Source organism: Choloepus didactylus (assembly GCF_015220235.1).
Source record: "Choloepus didactylus isolate mChoDid1 chromosome 25 unlocalized genomic scaffold, mChoDid1.pri SUPER_25_unloc2, whole genome shotgun sequence".
Taxonomy (NCBI): Eukaryota; Metazoa; Chordata; class Mammalia; order Pilosa; family Megalonychidae; genus Choloepus; species Choloepus didactylus.
This window is the reverse complement of record NW_023637607.1, coordinates 4,873,479-4,891,231: the sequence shown is the minus strand read 5'-3', so window position 1 is coordinate 4,891,231 and position 17,753 is coordinate 4,873,479.

The following is a 17,753-nucleotide window of genomic DNA, read 5'->3' as shown; positions in this document are numbered from 1 at the left end:
AAGGCCTTAGAATTGTAACTTGTAACTTAATAAATCCCCGTTGTTAAAAGCCAACTCTTTTCTGGTGTATTGCATTCTGGCAGCTTTAGCAAACCAAAACAGGAGGGCACACCCATGGGGGTCAAACTTGTAAGACAGGGGCCTAGAGAACAATCCTTGGAGGAAGTGTTGTGTGGGTTCAGTTCAGGAAGACTCAGCAAGCTCCCTCCAACTGACACAAGTTTCTGTTTGGGAAAAGTCTGGTAAAGGATGGTGGTGAGGGGAGTACAGCACCGTGGATGTAATTAACACCACTGAATTGTATCCTGGAAGGCTGTTAAAACAGGAAAGTTTATGTTGTATATGGGTTTCTACAATAAAAATAAAATAAAAACTAAATATAAAAACAACATGGAACTATACAAAACAAAGAGTGAAACTTGGCCACTTTGTATGTATTGTGTCTCCCAGAAAAAGCCATGTTCTTTGGTGCAGTCTTGTGGGGGCGGACATATTGGTGTTGATTAGATTGGTATGTTTGGATTGGGTTGTTTCCATGGAGATGTGCCCCACCCAGCTGTGGGTGATAACCCTGGTTGGATGGTTTCCACGGAGGTGTGGCCCTCCCCATTCAGCATAGGCCTTGATTGGTTTACTAGAGCACTATATAAGCTCAGACAGAAGAGGTGAGCTTGCTATAGCCAAGAGGGACACTTTGAAGAACGCACAGGAGCTGAGAGAGTAGCTGGAGCTGAGACAGACATTTTGAAGACGGCCATTGGAAGCTGATGCAGACATTTTGGAGAATGCCATTTTGAAACACAACCTGAGAGCAAGCAGACGCCAGCCACGTGCCTTCCCAGCTAACAGAGGTTTTCTGGATGCCGTTGGCCATCCTCCAGTGAAGGTACCCTACTGCAGATGCCTTATCTTGGACACTTTATGGCTTTAAGACTATAACTTTGTAACCAAATAAACTCCCTTTATAAAAGCCAACCCATTTCTGGTATTTTGCAAAACAGCAGCATTAGCAAACTGGAACAGAACCCAAATGCAAACCATGGACTATAGTTAATAATCTAATTGTAATAATATTGGTTCCTCAATTATAAAACAAAACACAAACACCAAAAAACAAAACAAAACAAAAAGTAAGCTCCTTAAATACCTGACCAAGATGTAACTTATAGGCCCTTAATTACAGTACCAGAACCCAAAGCAGTGGTTCTCTCCAAGGCCAATGTCTGCCCCCCACCCCCAAAGTGGATAATTTTTGGCAATTCCTGGAGAGGTATTTGTTTGCCACCACTGGGGTCAGGGAGTAGCCAGAGGTGCTGCTAAATGTCCTACAGTGTACAGGGTAGTCCCCCCAGCCCCAAAGAATCATCTGGCCCAAATGCCAGTAGTTCTGAGGGTGAGAAGCTGACAGCTGCCTTCTGTTCACATCACCCCAAACTCCAAGAGGCGGAGCAGGGCAGCTGGAGGGTTCCCCCTTGGGAGATGACCTTCGGTTTCTACCCCCTACTTCCCTGGCCCCACCTTTCTTGGGAGAAGCTCTTTCTAATTCCTGGTGACCCTTGGACTGCTCCTGGAATGGAAGAGTTTGTGGGGGTTAAACACTCCTTCCTCTGGAATGTGTGGCCTGGGCCCCCACAGGATCTAAGAAGAGTCATTTTCTTCCCACCCCCAGGCCCAAGTGGCTCCGGCCTCTGGGCCCCAGACTCCTGCCATGATGGGAAGCTGAGGGAGGCAGGCAGTGTCTACGGGAAACTTCTTGAGCTTTTACTAGTCTTTGCATGGGGGGGTGGGGGACACGAGCTAGCATTTGCTGACTGCTTAGCTGCGAGCCAGCTGGGCTGGGTGCTGTCCCTATTCTCATTTGCCCTCCTGAGGTGCTGGTGGGAGCCGAACAACTGTATTTCTGGGAGAAGGGTGCTAGCTGGGTGAGGAGAGCAGGAGTCCAGGGAGAGAAACCACTGGGCACAAAGGCACAGCAGAGGAGGAGGCAGGCGATGTGTGTGTCCAGTGGGACTTCCCTGGGGACGTGGGGAGCCCCTGCCTTCGTCCCTGCCTCCAGGGGTGGGAGGGCAGCTCTGGGGAGCTGATCTGTCCCTCCCACCAGGGTCCCACCCACATGGACCCCTGGATTCCTGCCTTTGGGTCTGCTGCTGATGGAGCCGCTCTCGCCAACCTCTTTGGCTCCCCACGTGACCCATCCTTGAGCCCCTTCCCTGGCCCCTTGTCCTCCAGAAAATGGGGTGTCCACACCCCAGAATGCTGGCTCCTGCTCCCAACAGTTTACTTGACTTGAGGGAGATTGAGTGGTGCCTGCTGGTGACCAGAGCCACCTGAGCTCCTCTGCCTACCCCTGCCGAAACCTGGTGGGCTCCCCGACACCCCACCAATGTGCGGTAAGACAGAAGCACATCAGGTGCCTGGGGCTATAGGACAAAGAAAGAAGAAGATGGAGCCCTGCTCCGCAGCGGCCCTTGTCTCCCCTCTTCCCTGTCTGAACCTGAAACCATTGCTTTTGCTGTGGGATTGAGGGTGCCCCCTTCCCCATACTCAAGCATCTTAAGCTGCTGGGCCCTGATTGGATAGGAGAGTGGAAATCCCATCCTCCAAATGCCACCCTGAACCCACGACCTCCCACTATGCCCTCCTACCTGCTTCCAGGCTCTGGTTCCTGGTGGGCTCCTCCCTTCCCCAGAGCGACCCATTGCACATTTTCTCCCGTCTCTGCCACCGTGGGCTCATCTCCTGTCTGCATCATCCTCAGTCCTTGGCCTGCTCCTCTTTCCCAGCTCCCAGGGAGCTGGCTGGGGCCTCACTCCTTGGTCCATCCCTTCCTTTTCTTCTGCTCTCCCTTTTGCTTTTCTGGTCCCTTCCCAGGTGCCAGGGCAGGGAGGGGGCTGTGCAGGGTGCAGGTACCGATGCTTGCCCTGCTCCTTTCTCTCACATCATGAGCACTTTAGCATCAAGGTTACCTGCACAAGTTTGGGGTCCCAGGCCCCAGGCCCCTTTCTGCCACTTTTCTGCAAGTGTCGGACTCTTGGTCCACCTAATCCCTCTGTAAAAATGGCAAACAGAGCCCCGGACCCAAGCTCACGGTGGGGATTCAACAGCATCCACAGGGTCTCAGCCCAGGGCCTGGGCGCTGCTCTCATTCCACCTGGTTGCAGGCCTCCTGCCTGTAATTTCTCGTGGATGTGCAAATCAACCAGCCCCATCGCCCGGCTTTTAGATGGCTTCCAACCTGAAGGTAATTCATAGACCCGGCCCTTGCAGGGTGGCCTCAGGGTAATTTTCAGTGGAATAATCACTGGGTCAGACCACGAATGAACCCTTTTATAAGCTGGGTAATGATCCTTCAGAGGGTCTTCCCCTTGGTGGTGGCCACCACCCGAGGAAAGTGAGTGTGGGGTCCTGGTGGGGTTGGGAAGGAACCTTCACTTTGAACAACCTTTGCCATGGCCTTCCTTTGACAGCGTGCTAGAGCCACTCTCAGGTTAGGTGCCTCCCCTGTCTTCCTGTACAAGGTCTGTTTCTGATCTTTGTTCCTTTGAGTCTTATAAATTTGCATGAGCTTTTAATAGACTGATAACAGCCGGGCTTGTTCATTTCCTGCAGCTTTCTTTTAATTGTATATGTTCACTGTTTAGCCCAAGTGGAGTGCTCTGAGGCTTGCTGCTGAGTGTGCTTTTGATCTTTTTGTGTTTTTTTGGGGGGATGTGGTGGGGTGAGGCGGGGCATGAGATTGAGGGTTTTGTGACACATGGAGTCCAGGCATTATCAGCGTGGGGCAGAGCCCAATATTCAAAATACCCATCTTTCCCCAGGGGCTCTTGCCCCTGGTGCATCAGGAGTGGGATGGAGGCACCTCGCAGGGGGATCCTGAGCTCCCGCTAGCTTCCCATGGGTTGCTGGACGGGGAGCAAGGTGGGAGCAAGTCTTCCGCCAGCCAGTGACTGAGAAATGTGAAATTCCATCTCATTTGTAGATTGGGAAAATCAATTTGGCAGTTCCTCAAAAGGTTAAACCCAGAGTTACCGGAGGACCCAGCAATTCCACTCCTAGAGAAACAAAAATATATGTTCATGCGAAAACTTGTACGCAAATATTCATACGGCATGACTCATGATAGCCAAAAAGTAGAAACAGCCCAAATGTCCATCAACCGATTAATTAACAAAACGTGGTCTATCCATGCAGTGGAATATGATTCAGCCACAAGAAGGAATGAAGCATTGATTCATGCTACAAAACAGATTAACCTTGAAAACGTCATGCTAAATTAAGTGAAGGAAACCACACACAAAGGGCCACATAGTGTATAATTCCATTTATATGAAATGCCTTGGAATAGGCAAATCCATGGAGACAGAAAGTAGATTAGTGGTTGGCAGGAGCTGGGGGGAGGAGGAGGTGACTGCTAAATGGGTATGTGGTTTCTTTTTGGGGAGATAAGAATGTTCTGGAATGACACAGTGGTGATGGCTGCACAACTCTGTGAATATATTAGATACCACTAAATTGTACACTTAGAAAAGAACAGTGGGATTTAAAAAAAGAGGAATCTTAAAAATGGGGAAAAAAAAGAGTAGTGTTTCCCACCAAAGGAGTCATTGGTAGGAGAAAGGTGACTTGCAAATTTATGGTCCATACCAGACTCCCTGAAAGTGAAAGCTGACACTATCAATTATTAACCCAGACAACAGGGGAAACTGGACCACCTGCAGGCCTTGGGCGTGAGTTGTTTGGGGCTTTTCCTTACCTGTTGACCCTGTGGAAGTCGAATGCCCTTAGCTGTTCTTGCCAGAAAGATACTGGAGTGGCAGGGTGCTGATAATTCAAGGTAGTTTCGGAAAACAGAACTCCCCAAGCTCGCTCAGGTCAGCAACCTCGTTGTCTCATGGGGTGTTAGAGGAAATGCAATTCTAGGGCAAGCAGTGGCGTGGCCTTGACTGCTCTCTATGGTAGTAAATGCAATATTTCCTTTATTGGGCTGCCGCCATGACGGTCGCCTCTGTGCCTTAAGTGGTCTGCTGCTAAGTTCCGGCTTTATGTATGTTCCAGGAGGGTAGTCTCATCTACCTTTAAGAGATAAGCAGAGCAGGACTCGGAGAAGTTAGTTGGTTAGAGCAACGATTCCTGAAGGAAGGCCTGGCATCTTTGTTCATGTACAAATATATATACACGAACAGGAAACCCCAAATGTCCCATGCTTGGAAGAATTTAGTACCCTGTGACTATAATGAAGTGAACTCTAAACCATTGTTAGCCTAAAAAATAAATTCAACTGCTTAGTAAAAATAAGTGAGGCTCCCTATTTTTCTCTATGACTGACCCACTTGGCATGGAGACAGAACCAGAATGAAGTCTGGCCCCCAAAGAACGTGTGTGCCAAGAAGCTTCTTTGGGCTGGTTTAAGCCACTTTCTTCTTCTTTTTTTTTCCTTTTTTTTAAACATGTAAAATATAAATTTTTTTAATTAGAGGACTTGTAGGTTTATAAAAATCATGCATAAAACTCAGAGTTTCCATGTACCAGGCCTATCATTAACGTGTTGCTTTGGGGTGGTACCAATGTTGTTATAATTCATGAAAGAACATGTTTATAATTTTATACTATTAACTATAGCCCATCATTTACTTTAGGGTTCACTGTGTTGTACAGTCCTATTTTCTTAAATTATTATTCTAGTATATATATAACCTAAAATTTCCCCTTTTAACCATATTCAAATATATAATTCCTTGTTGTTAATTACATTCTCAGTATTGTGCTACCATCACCACCATCCATTACCAAAAACTTTTCCATCAGCCCAAGTAGAAACGCTGTACATTTTAAGCTTTAACTCCCCATTCCCCCATCTCGGCCCCTGGTAACCTATATTCTAGTTTCTGACTCTATGAATTTGCTTGTTCAAATCATTTCAAATCAGTGAGATCATACAATATTTTTTCTTTTTTGTCTGACGTAATTTACTCAACGTGACGTCTTCAAGGTTCATCCATGTTGTCACATATATCAGAACTTCTTTCCTTTTCATGGCTGATTAATATTCCATTGAGTGTATATAGCACATTTTTTTTTAATCCATTCATCAGTTGAAGGACACTTGGGTTGCTTCCACCTTCTGGCAATTGTGAATAACACCACTATGAACATTAGTGTGCAAATATGTTTGAGTCTCTGCTTTTAATTCTTTTGAGTACATACCTGTAAGTGGGATTGCCAAGTCATTTTGTAATTCTATACTTAACTTTTGGAGGAACTGCCAAACTGTCTTCCACATTGGCTGCACCATTTTACATTCCCACCAGCAATGAATGAGCATTCCTATTTCTCCATATCCTCGTCAGCATTGTAATTTTCTGTTTTTTTTTTTATTAGTTGCTGTTCTAGTGGGTATGAAATGGTATCTCATTGTGGTTTGATTTGCATTTCACTAATAGTTAATAATGTTGAGTATCTTTTCATTGTGCTTTTTTGACCATTTTTGTATCTTCTTTGGGGAATTATCTATTCAAATCTTTTGCCCATATTTCAATTGGATTGTTCATCTTGTTTACCGTTGAGATGTAGGATTTCTTTATATAATATGGAAATTAAGCCCTTATCAGATATGTGGTTTCCAAATATTTTCTCTCTTTGAGTAGGTTATCTTTTTATTTTTATGATAGAGTCCTTAGATGCACAAAAGTTTTAAATTTTGATGTTTGCATTTATCTAGTTTTTCTTTTATTGATTGTGCTTTGGGTATAAAGTCCAAGAAATCATCACCTAACACAAGTCCTGAAGATGCCTCCTTACCTTTTCTTATATGAGTTTCATAGTTCTGTTTGTTATATTTATATCTTTGGTCCTTTTGAGTTGATTTTTGGATTTTGTGTGAGGTACGGATCCACCTTCATTCTTTATAGACATCCAGTTTTCCCAGCACCATCTGCTAAAGAGACTACTCTTTCCCATTTGAGTGGACTTGGCACTCTTGTCAAAAATCAGCTGGTCAAGCTCGGCAGGTGCCCTCGCTGCCCTCCCACCTATGTGGGACCTGACTCCCAGGGGTGTAAATCTCCCTGGTAACGCAGGATATGACTCCCCAGGATGAACCTGGACCTGGCATTGTGGAATTGAGAATATCTGCTTGACCAAAAGGAGGATGCAAAGTGAAATAAAATAGTTTCAGTGGCTGAGAGATTTCAGATGGTGTTGAGAGGTCACTCTGGGGGACATTCTTATGCACTATCTAGATAACCCTTCTTAGGTTTTATTGTATTGGACTGGCTAGAAGTAAATACCTGAAACTATTAAACTCCAACCCAGTAGCCTTGACTCTTGAAGATGATTGTATAACAATGTAGCTTACAATGTGATTGTGAAAGCCTTGTGGATTGCACTCCCTTTATCCAGTGTATGCATGGATGAGTGGAAAAATGGGGAAAAAACTAAGTGAAAAATAAGGTGGGATGGGGGAGTGATTTGGGTGTTCTTTTTACTTTTATTTTTTATTCTTATTCTTTCTGGTATAAAGAAAATGTTCAAAAATAGATTGGGGTGATGAATGCACAACTATATGAAGGTACTGTGAATAGTTGATTGTACACCATGGATGATTGTATGGTATGTGAATATATCTCAATAAAACTGAATTTAAAAAATCAGCTGGCCATAAGCAAGAGGGTTGATTTCTGAACACTCAATTCAATTTCATTGATCTATATTCTGTCCTTGTGTGAGTTCCATGCTGTTTTGATTACTGTGGCTCTGTAATAAGTTTTTAAGAATAGGAAGTATGAGTCCTCCAACTTTGGTTTTCTTTTTCCGGATGGCTTTGGCTGTTCAGGGCCCCTTACCCTTCTATACAGATTTGCTGATTAGCATTTCCATTTCTGCAAAAAAGGCTGTTGGAATTTTGTTTGGAATTGCATTGAATCTGTAAATCGCTTTAGGTAGGATTGACATTTTAATATTGAGTCTTCCAAGTCATAAATGCAGAATGTCATTCCATTTATTTAGGTCTTCTGTGAGTTCTTTAGCAACATTGTATAGTTTTCTGTGTCCAGGTCCTTTACATCCTTGGTTAGATTTATTCTTAGATACTTGATCCTTTTAGATGCTATTGTAAATGGAACTTTTTTCTTGATTCCTTCTTCAGATTGTCGAATACTAGTGTGTATAGCAACACTACTGATTTTTGCCATTTTGCTGAATTCGTTTATTAGTTCCAGTAGCTTTGTGGTGGATTTTTCAGGATTTTTTTTATAGGATTGTGTCATCTGCAAAAAGGGAGTTTTACTTCTTCCTTTCCAATTTGGATGTCTTTTATTTCTTTTTCTTGTCTAATAGCTCTAGCTAGAACTTGGAAAGCTTTCAGTCTTTCACTGTTGAGTATAATGTTACCTGTGAACTTTTCATATATACCTTTTATCAAGTGAGGAAGTTTCTAAGTAGTCTAAGTCTTTTTATCAATAAGGGGTGATGGATTTTGTCAAACACCTTTTCTGTATCAATCAGGATTATCATTTGGTTTCTGTCCTTTGTTCTGTTAATGCAGTATATTACATTTTTTGATTTTCTTATGCTGAACTACCCTCGCATACCTGGCCTTGCATACTTGGTCATGTTGTATAATTCTCTTAATATGCTGTTAAATTTGGTTTGCTAGTATATTGTTGAGGATTTCTGCATGTATATTCATAAGGAATACTGGTCTGTGGTTTTCTTTCCTTGAAGTATCTTTACCTGGCTTTGGTATTAGGGTGATGTTGGCCTCATAGAATGAGTTCGGGAGTGTTCCCTCCTCTTCAATTTTTGAAAGAGTTTGAGCAGGGTAGGTTCTTGGAATATTTGGTAAAATTCACCTGTGAAGCCATCTGGTCCTGGACTTTTCTTTGTTGGAAGGTTTTTGATTACTGATTCAATCTTTTTACTAGTTACTGGCTTTTTGAGATCTTTTTCTACTTAAGTCCATTTGTGTGTTTCTAGGAATTTGTCCATTTCAACTAGGTTATGTAATTTGTTGGCATATAGTTGCTCATACTATCTTCTTATGATATCCCCTCATATTTCTGTGGGGCCTGGAGTAATGTCCCCCTTTACATTTCTGATTTTAGTTATTTGTGTCCTCTCTTTTTTTCTTGGTCAGTCTAGCTAACAGTTTGTAAATTTTATTGATCTTTTCAAAGAATCAACTTTTGGTTTTGCTGATTCTATTGTTTTTTTAATAAATTCTTTCACTTATCTGTGCTCTGATCTTTCCTATTTCCTTCCTCTGCATGCTCTGAGTTTAGTTTGTTCTTCTTTTTTCTAGATCTTCTAGTTTTGAAATAAGGCCTCTAATTTGTGATTTTTCTTTGTTTTAAAGTCAGCGTTGGGCACTATAAGTTTCCCTCTCAGCATTGCCCTTGCTGCATCCCATAAGTTTTGTATGTTGTGCTTTCATTTTCATTTGCCTCAAAATATTTCCTAATTTCTCTTGTGATTTCTTCTTTGGCATTGGTTGTTTAAGAGTATGTTGTTTAGGAGAAACTAAGATGGTGGCTAGGTGAGACAGGGCAAAAAAACACCTCCGTGTAAAACACTAGATAAAAACCAGAAAGTGACACAGAATACCGGTTACAGCGATGCGCCAGCTGGCTGAGGCCTGCTAGTATCACAGGGGCCGTATACTTGGTGAAACCGGGAGTCTGCATTCTGAACTGAGTGAGTAAGCTGGCTGGAAGACCTGCAGCCACGTGGCATTGTGGGGAAGTCAGGGCTTGGCATTTGGAAACCAACTGGCTCTTTAAAAAAAAAAAAAATCAAGGGAAAAACCCAGGAGCGGCTGCAATTGCGGGAGTGGGAACCACACAGTAAAACACAGCAAGAGGGGGCTGGGCCATCCTCTCGGTGTCTGGCCTGGAGGATAGTCCGCTGCAGATACCCTTGGGGCCGGGGGAACGTAGGGGAGAGCCGGAAGCTGAAAGAAACCCTGCTGCTCGCAGCTGGCTCCCCAGAGGGCTGGATAAACTCCTGCCCGGGGCCGTGCCCACAGCCCAGAGCCCCACCAGTTGTCCGGGAGCTGGGAAGGAGGAACTGTGCGAGGAGGGGGGTTGAGACGCCCTGTTCGGCCATCTTTGCTTCAGGCTGAGAGAGCTGCTGCACGGCCCGGGGGCCCGGGGCTTCCCTTGAGGGATGGTGCGCACTTGTGACGTAGCATGGCATTCCCTCGGCTGAGCTCCTGGAGGATCGCGGCTGGGAGGGGGGACCCGCTCGGAGAACACAGGGATGCTACGCCAAGTCCGGTGGTTTGTGGGACAGTGAGAGAGAGGGTCTGGGGCTGAAATGAAATGAAGGCTTAGACTCTTGCAGCGGCCTTGAATCTCTGGGAACCTGGGGAATTTGAATATTAAAGCTGCCCTTCCTCCCTGGCCACCCGTACACATGCCCCACATTCAGGGCGGACGGCTCCAGCAACACACCCAAACTGAGTTCTCCAACTGAACCCCACAAGAATCATTTCCCCACACACCGCAGGAACAAGGTTGAGAACTGACTTGAGGGGTATAGGTGACTCACAGACGCCATCTGCTGGTTAGTTAGAGAAAGTGTATGCCACCAAACTGTGTTTCTGAAAAATTAGATTGATATCCTTTTTTTTACAACTTGAAAGAACCCTATCAAGCAAAATAAATTCCAAGAGGCCAAAAACAACAGAAAATCTTAATGCATTTGATAAAACCAGACGATATGGAGAATCCAACTCCAAACACACAAATCAAGATATCGGAAGAGACTCAGTACTTGGCAGAATTAATCAAAGAACTACAATCAAGGAATGAAAACATGGCAAAGGATTTAAAGGACATCAAGAAGACCATGGCCCAGGATATAAGCGACATAAAGAAGACCCTAGAAGAGCATAAAGAAGACATTGCAAGAGTAAATAAAAAAATAGAAGATCTTATGGAAATAAAAGAAACTGTTGGCCAAATTAAAAAGACTCTGGATATTCACAATACAAGATTAGAGGAAGTTGAACAACATCTCAGTGTCCTAGAAGTCCACAGAACAGAAAATGAAAGAACAAAAGAAAGAATGGAGAAAAAAATAAAAAAAATCAAAACGGATCTCAGGGATACAATAGATAAAATAAAACGTCCAAACTTAAGACTCGTTGGTGTCCCAGAAGGGGAAGAGAAGGGTAAAGGTCTAGAAAGAGTATTCAAAGAAATTGTTGGGGAAAACTTTCCCAACCTTCTACACAATATAAATACACAAAGCATAAATGCCCAGCAAACTCCAAATGGAATAAATCCAAATAAACCCACTCCGAGACATATTCTGATCAGACTGTCAAATACTGAAGAGAAGGAGCAAGTTCTGAAAGCAGCAAGAGAAAAGCAATTCACCACATCAAAGGAAACAACATAAGACTAAGTTGTGACTACTCAGCGGCCACCATGGAGGTGAGAAGGCAGTGGCATGACATATTTAAAATTCTGAGAGAGAAAAATTTCCAACCAAGAATACTTTATCCAGCAAAACTCTCCTTCAAATTTGAGGGAGACCTTAAATTTTTCACAAACAAATGCTGCGAGACTTTGCCAATAAAAGACCTGCCCTACTTCAGATTCTAAAGGGAGCCCTACCAACAGAGAAACAAAGAAAGGAGAAAGAGATATAGAGAATTTTAACAGACATATATAGTACCTTACATCCCAAATCACCAGGACACTCATTTTTCTCCAGTGATCACGGATCTTTCTCCAGAAGGGACCATAAGCTGGGACATAAAACAAGCCTCAGTAAATTAAAAAAAAAAAATTGAATATACTCAAAGCACATTCTCCAAATACAATGGAATACAAATAGAAGTCAATAATTTTTGAACTGTAACTCCACTATTTACTTCCTACATGATATAAAATACACAAACTCCAATGACAAATCAGTGGTTTTGAACTCAACATAAAATATGTAATTTTAGACAACTATATAAAGGTGGGGGAATGGAGGCGTATAGGAACATAGTTTATGCGTCCTACGGAAATGAAGGTGGTATCAAAGAAAAACAAGATTGTTATGGATTTAAGAGGTTAATTTTAAGCCCCACAGTAAACACAAATAAATTATTAGAGAAAATAACCATAGAGATGAAAAGTAGAGTATGGGTTAAGAGAAATGGGGGAAGGGGCAATGGGAAGTTAAGAAATGAGTGTAGGGTCGCTGTTTGAGCTGAAGGGAAATTTCTAGTAATGGATGGTGGGAAAGAGCATTACAACATTCTAAATGTGATTAATCCCACTAATGGAAGGCTAGGGAGGGGGTGGAATGGGAAGATTTAGGCTGTATATATGTTTCCACAATTGAAAAAAAAAAAAGACAGTCTAAATAGACAACAATTGAATGCCAAGGATGAACCTGGATGGGATTGGAGGATGGAGGACAGGAGGCTCAAAGGGTCACAGTTGAGACATAAGGAAAAGGAAATATAGAATGTAAGCTTTGTATCATTGTTGAATCTCTTGTACTTCTTAGCTGCGCTTAATGGGGTTGCATTAAAGAATGTTCTTATTCATGGGAAGTGTATATGTGAATTATAGTGTTTGTTCAAGGGTGTGAGCAGCTAGCTCTCATATGTTCAAAAGACAGAGCAATAGATGATAGATGATAGGGAGGGAGGGAGAGAGGGAAAGAAATAGTGATGTGACAGCATGTTAAAGTTGGTGGATTGGGCTACGGGGGGGGTCAGGGTATGATGGAATTCTGTTTATGGGGTTAGTATTGTTTTTGCAACTGTTCCTATAACTTTGAATTTGTTTCAAAATTTAAAAAAAAGAGTATGTTGTTTAATTTCCACATATTTGTGATTTTTCCATTTCTCTCTCTGTTATTGATTTCTAGCTTTATTCCACTGGCATCAGAGAACATATATTGTATGATTTCACTATTTTCAAATGTATTGAGACTTGTTTTGTGACATAAAATATAGTCTATCCTGAGAGTAATCCATGTACACTAGAGAAGAATGTACATTCTGCTGTTGTAGGGTAAAGTGTTCTATATACGTCTGTTAGGTCTAACTGTTTTAGAGTAACATTCCCATCTTCTATTTCCTTATTGATCATCTGCCTATATGTTCTATCCATTATTGAAAGTGGTGTATTGAAATCTATTAATTTAGAACCATCAATTTCTTCCTTCAAATCTGTCAATATTTGCATCATATATTTTGAGGCCCTGCTGTTAGGTACATTTATATTTATAGTTTTTATGGCTTTCTGTTAAATTGACCCCTTTATCAGTATGTAATGAGTGTCTTTGTCCCTTGTATTAGTTAGCATTCTCTAAGGAAACTGAATCAACAAGAAATATCTGTAAATATAAGATTTTATAAGTGTCTCATGCTATTGTGGGGATGCATGAGTCCAAATTCCATAGGGCAGGCAGCGAACTGGCAACTCTGATGGTGTTCAATGAACTCCTCAGGAAATGCTTCACTGGCTAGCCAAAGAAGAAGTGAAGGTGCTTGCTTTCTCTTCCTTAAAAGTCTTGAATTGACTGGATTAAATCCAGCTGATTGAATTCTCTAATTATGGAAGACATGTTCTTCGTTGATGTAATCAGTCACATCAATGAAGATTTAGTAAATCAGTCTTCTGGTTTATTAACCAGCCACAGATGTCCTTGCAGTGACAGGCCAGTGCTTGCTTGACCAGACACCTGGGCACCATCACCTGGCGAATTTTACATGAACCTAACCATCACAGTCTACCCCTTGTCAACTTGTAGTTATACACATCACCTTAAACCATACTTTATCTCTAAGTAGAGCACAATACCAGACATATATTTCACCTAATAATACTCAGCTGTCCTGCGTACAACTGGAAACACACTAAATCTCTCCAGAATAGGGTGCAAGTTCTTGAGTGACATTGACTCTTAAACTTGATTTCCTTTAACTTAAATATCATAACATAACAAGGAGGAAATATTCATGCCATCATAGTCCTTGTTTCTATAACTGGTTATGTGATCATAGTTCATATTTATCACTATCTTCTTCCACTACCCATTTCATGTTCCCTTTACTCTTAGCAAGCACTTCAGCTGCCCGTGGTTCTTTGGTGGGGTGACCCAAACCTTCATTCCTGAAGTTTCTTGGCCATTGGTAGTTCTGCCTGGATTGGTCATTGCAATTTTCCATTGACTTTAATCACAGGGCATGGTAGTACTAAGAGACATCCTAGGGGATCTCCTGTATTCCAGGAAAACTCTGCTTTACCTCCATTGTGTAGTTGCAGTGCTATTTCCCCTTGATAGTCAGGATCAATTACCCCAGCCAGTACAATAATCCCCTTCCTTGCCTGTTGGTTCAGAGGCATTAGAAGCCAAAAGTGGCCAGGTGGCAGTCCTAACTTCCAGTTCAATGGGATTATTGTTGTGTCTCCTGGTGGAAGCGCTCCTCCTTTTGGAACTAAGACTTGTAGACCAGCAGAGCTTAATGTTGCAGGGACAGGAAGCAAAAATTTTCCTAGTGGATCACCAGGAGTGATTGATAGTGAGTGGTGCCACTCTTATTTCCACCCCTTGATTCCTGGACCCGTGAATCCTGGCTATGGGAGAAACAGTCCCATAGAGCAGCCACTGATTCAGAGCATACACAGCCTCCTGGAGAACACTGCCCCAGCCCTGCAAGGTACTGCCATGAAGTTGGCACCATAATTGAGTCTTCAACAGGCCATTCCATCATTCTATCAACCCAGCTGCCTCTGGATGATGGGGAACATGGTAAGACCAGAGAACTCCATGAGCATGTGCCCATCCCCTCACTTCATTTGCTGTGAAGTGGATTCCTTGATCAGGAGCAATGCCGTGTGGAATACCATGATGGTGGATAAGGCATTCTGTAAGTCCACAGATGGTAGTTTTAGCAGAAGCATTGCATGCAGGGAAGGAAAACCTATATCTGGGGTATGTGTCTATTCCAGTGAGAACAAATTGCTGCCCCTTCCATGGTGGAAGTGGTCCAGTGTAATCAACCTGCCACCAGGTAGCAGGCTGATCACTTCGGGGAATAGTGCCATATCAGGGAACAAGTGTGGGTCTCTGCTGCTGGCATATTGGGTACTCAGCAGTGGCTGTGGCCAGATCGGCCTTGGTGAGTGAAAGTCCATGTTGCTGAGCCCATGCATAATCTCAATCCCTACCACCATGACCACTTTGTTCATGAGCCCATTGAGCAATGACAGGAGTGGCTGGGGAAAGAGGCTGACTGGTATCCACTGAACAGGTAATCTTATCTACTCGATTGCTAAAATATTCCTCTGCTGAAGTCACCCTCTGTTAAGCATTCATATGGGACACAAATATCTTTATTTTTTTTTTTGCGCACTCAGAAAAGTCTATCCACATACCTCTTCCCCAGACATCCTTGTCACTAATTTTCCAATCATGTTCCTTCAAGTCCCTGACCATCCAGCTAAACCATTAGCAGCAGCCCATGAATCAGTATACAAATGCACCTCTGACCAGCAATATGAACAACCAGGTGCACTGCTAAAAGTTCTGTCCACTGGGAGGATTTCCCCTCACCACTGTCCTTCAAGGACATCCCAGAAAGGGGCTGTAGTGCTGCAGCTGTCCACTTCCAGGTGGTGCCTGCATATCATGCAGAACCATCTGTAAACCAGGCCTGAGTTTTCTCTTCCTCAGTCAACTGATTGTAAGGAACTCCCCAAGAGGCCAAAATTGTGGGCTGGGAAAGAGAAGGTAAGGTGGAAGGAGGTGGGGCCATGTGCATTTAGGCCACTTCCTCATGTAACTTACTTCTGCCTTCAGGACCTGCTTGAGCTCTTTCTCATATATGCTATTTCCATTTTATGAAAGAGTGCTGCTGTGTATGCCCAACTTTATGTCTTGATGGGTTGGACAATACCCAACTCATGATAGTAACTCAGGTCACATGGTAACTTGGTGGCCCATGATTAAGCATTCTGTCTCTACTAAGACCCAATAGCAGGCCAAAAGCTGTTTCTCAAATAGAGAGTAGTTATCTGCAGAGGATGGTAAGGCTTTACTCCAAAATCCTAAGGGCCTGCATTGTGATTCTCCTATAGGAGCCTGCCAAAGTCTCCAAACAGCATCTCTATTTGCCACTGACACTCTACCACCAATGGATCAGCTGGATCATATGGTCCAAGTGGCAGAGCAGCTTGCACAGCAGCCTGGACCAGTTGCAGAACCTCATCTTGTTCTTCCCCAATCAAAACTAGAAGCGTTTCTGGTCACTGGATAAATGGGCTGGAGTAGCATACCCAAATGAGGAATATGTTGTTTCCAAAATCCAAAGAGGCCAACTAGGCATTGTGCCTCTTTTTTGGTCATAGGAGGGGACATATGCAACAGCTTATCCTTCACCTTAGAAGGGATATCTCAACATGCCCCACACCACTGAGGTGGAAGGCCTCTGTATTTTTGTTGGATTTATCGCCCATCCTCTGACACGCAAATCTGTCACAAACAAATCTAGACTAGTTGCTACCTATTGCTCACTGGGTCCAATCAACATGATATCATCAATATAATGGACCAGTGCGATGTCTTGTGGGAGGGAGAAACGATCAAGATCTCTGCAGACATTATTAGGACATAGGGCTGGAGAACTGATATACCGCTGAGGTAGCACAGTGAAAGTATACTGCTGGCCTTGCCAGCTGAATGCAAACTGTTTCTGGTGGTCCTTACTAACAGCTATTGAGAAAAAAGCATTTGCCAGCTCAATAGCAGCATACCAGTTTCCAAGGGATGTGTTGATTTGCTCAAGCAATGATACCACATCCGGGACAGCAGCTGCAATTGGAGTCACCAACTCGTTAAGCTTACGATAATCCAGTCATCCTCTAAGACTCATCTTTTTTCTGCACAGGCTAAATAGGAGAGTTGAATGGGGATGTGGTGGGAACCACCAGCCCTGCAACCTTCAAGTCCTTAAGAATGGCATTAATCTCTAAAATCCCTCCAGGAAACTGGTATTGCTTCTGGTTTACTATTTTGTTAGGCAGGGGCAGTTGTAGTGGCTTCCACTTGGCCTTTCCCACCATAATAGCCCCCACTCCACGAGTCAGGGAACCAATGTGAGGATTCTGCCAGTTGCTGAATATGGCTATTCCAATTATGCATTCTGGAGCTGGAGAAATAACCACAGAATGGGTCCAGGGACCCACTGGACCCACTGTGAGATGAACCTGAGCTAAAATTCCATCGATCACCTGACCTCCATAAGCCCCAACTCTGACTGGTGGACCAGAGTGACATTTTGGGTCTCCTGGAATAATGTCACTTCTGAATAAGTATCTAATAATCCCTGAAATATCTGATCATTTCCTTTTTCCCAATGCACAGTCACCCTGGTGAAAGGCCATAGGTCCCCCTGGGGAAGGCTGGGAGGAAGATTAACAGTATAAATTTTGGGCAGTGTGACAGGGCCCTTCCCAAGCATACTCAGCCTTCTCCTCATTCGAGGGGCTCTGGGTCTGTAAACTGTCTCAAGTCTGGGAATTGATTAAGGGGCTGTGACTCTGTTTTTGTAATTCAGGGTAGACTTTTGTTCCCTTGACCTAGAATTCTGCTTATACAGACCAAACAAGAATTTAGTAGACTGCCCATCTATTTTACTTCTAGGCACTCCATGATCTACTAGCCAATGCCATAAGTCTCTGTGAGTCAGATGATTTTGACTGCTGCTCTGAGCCTGTTTTTCATTATGGTAGCCACACCCA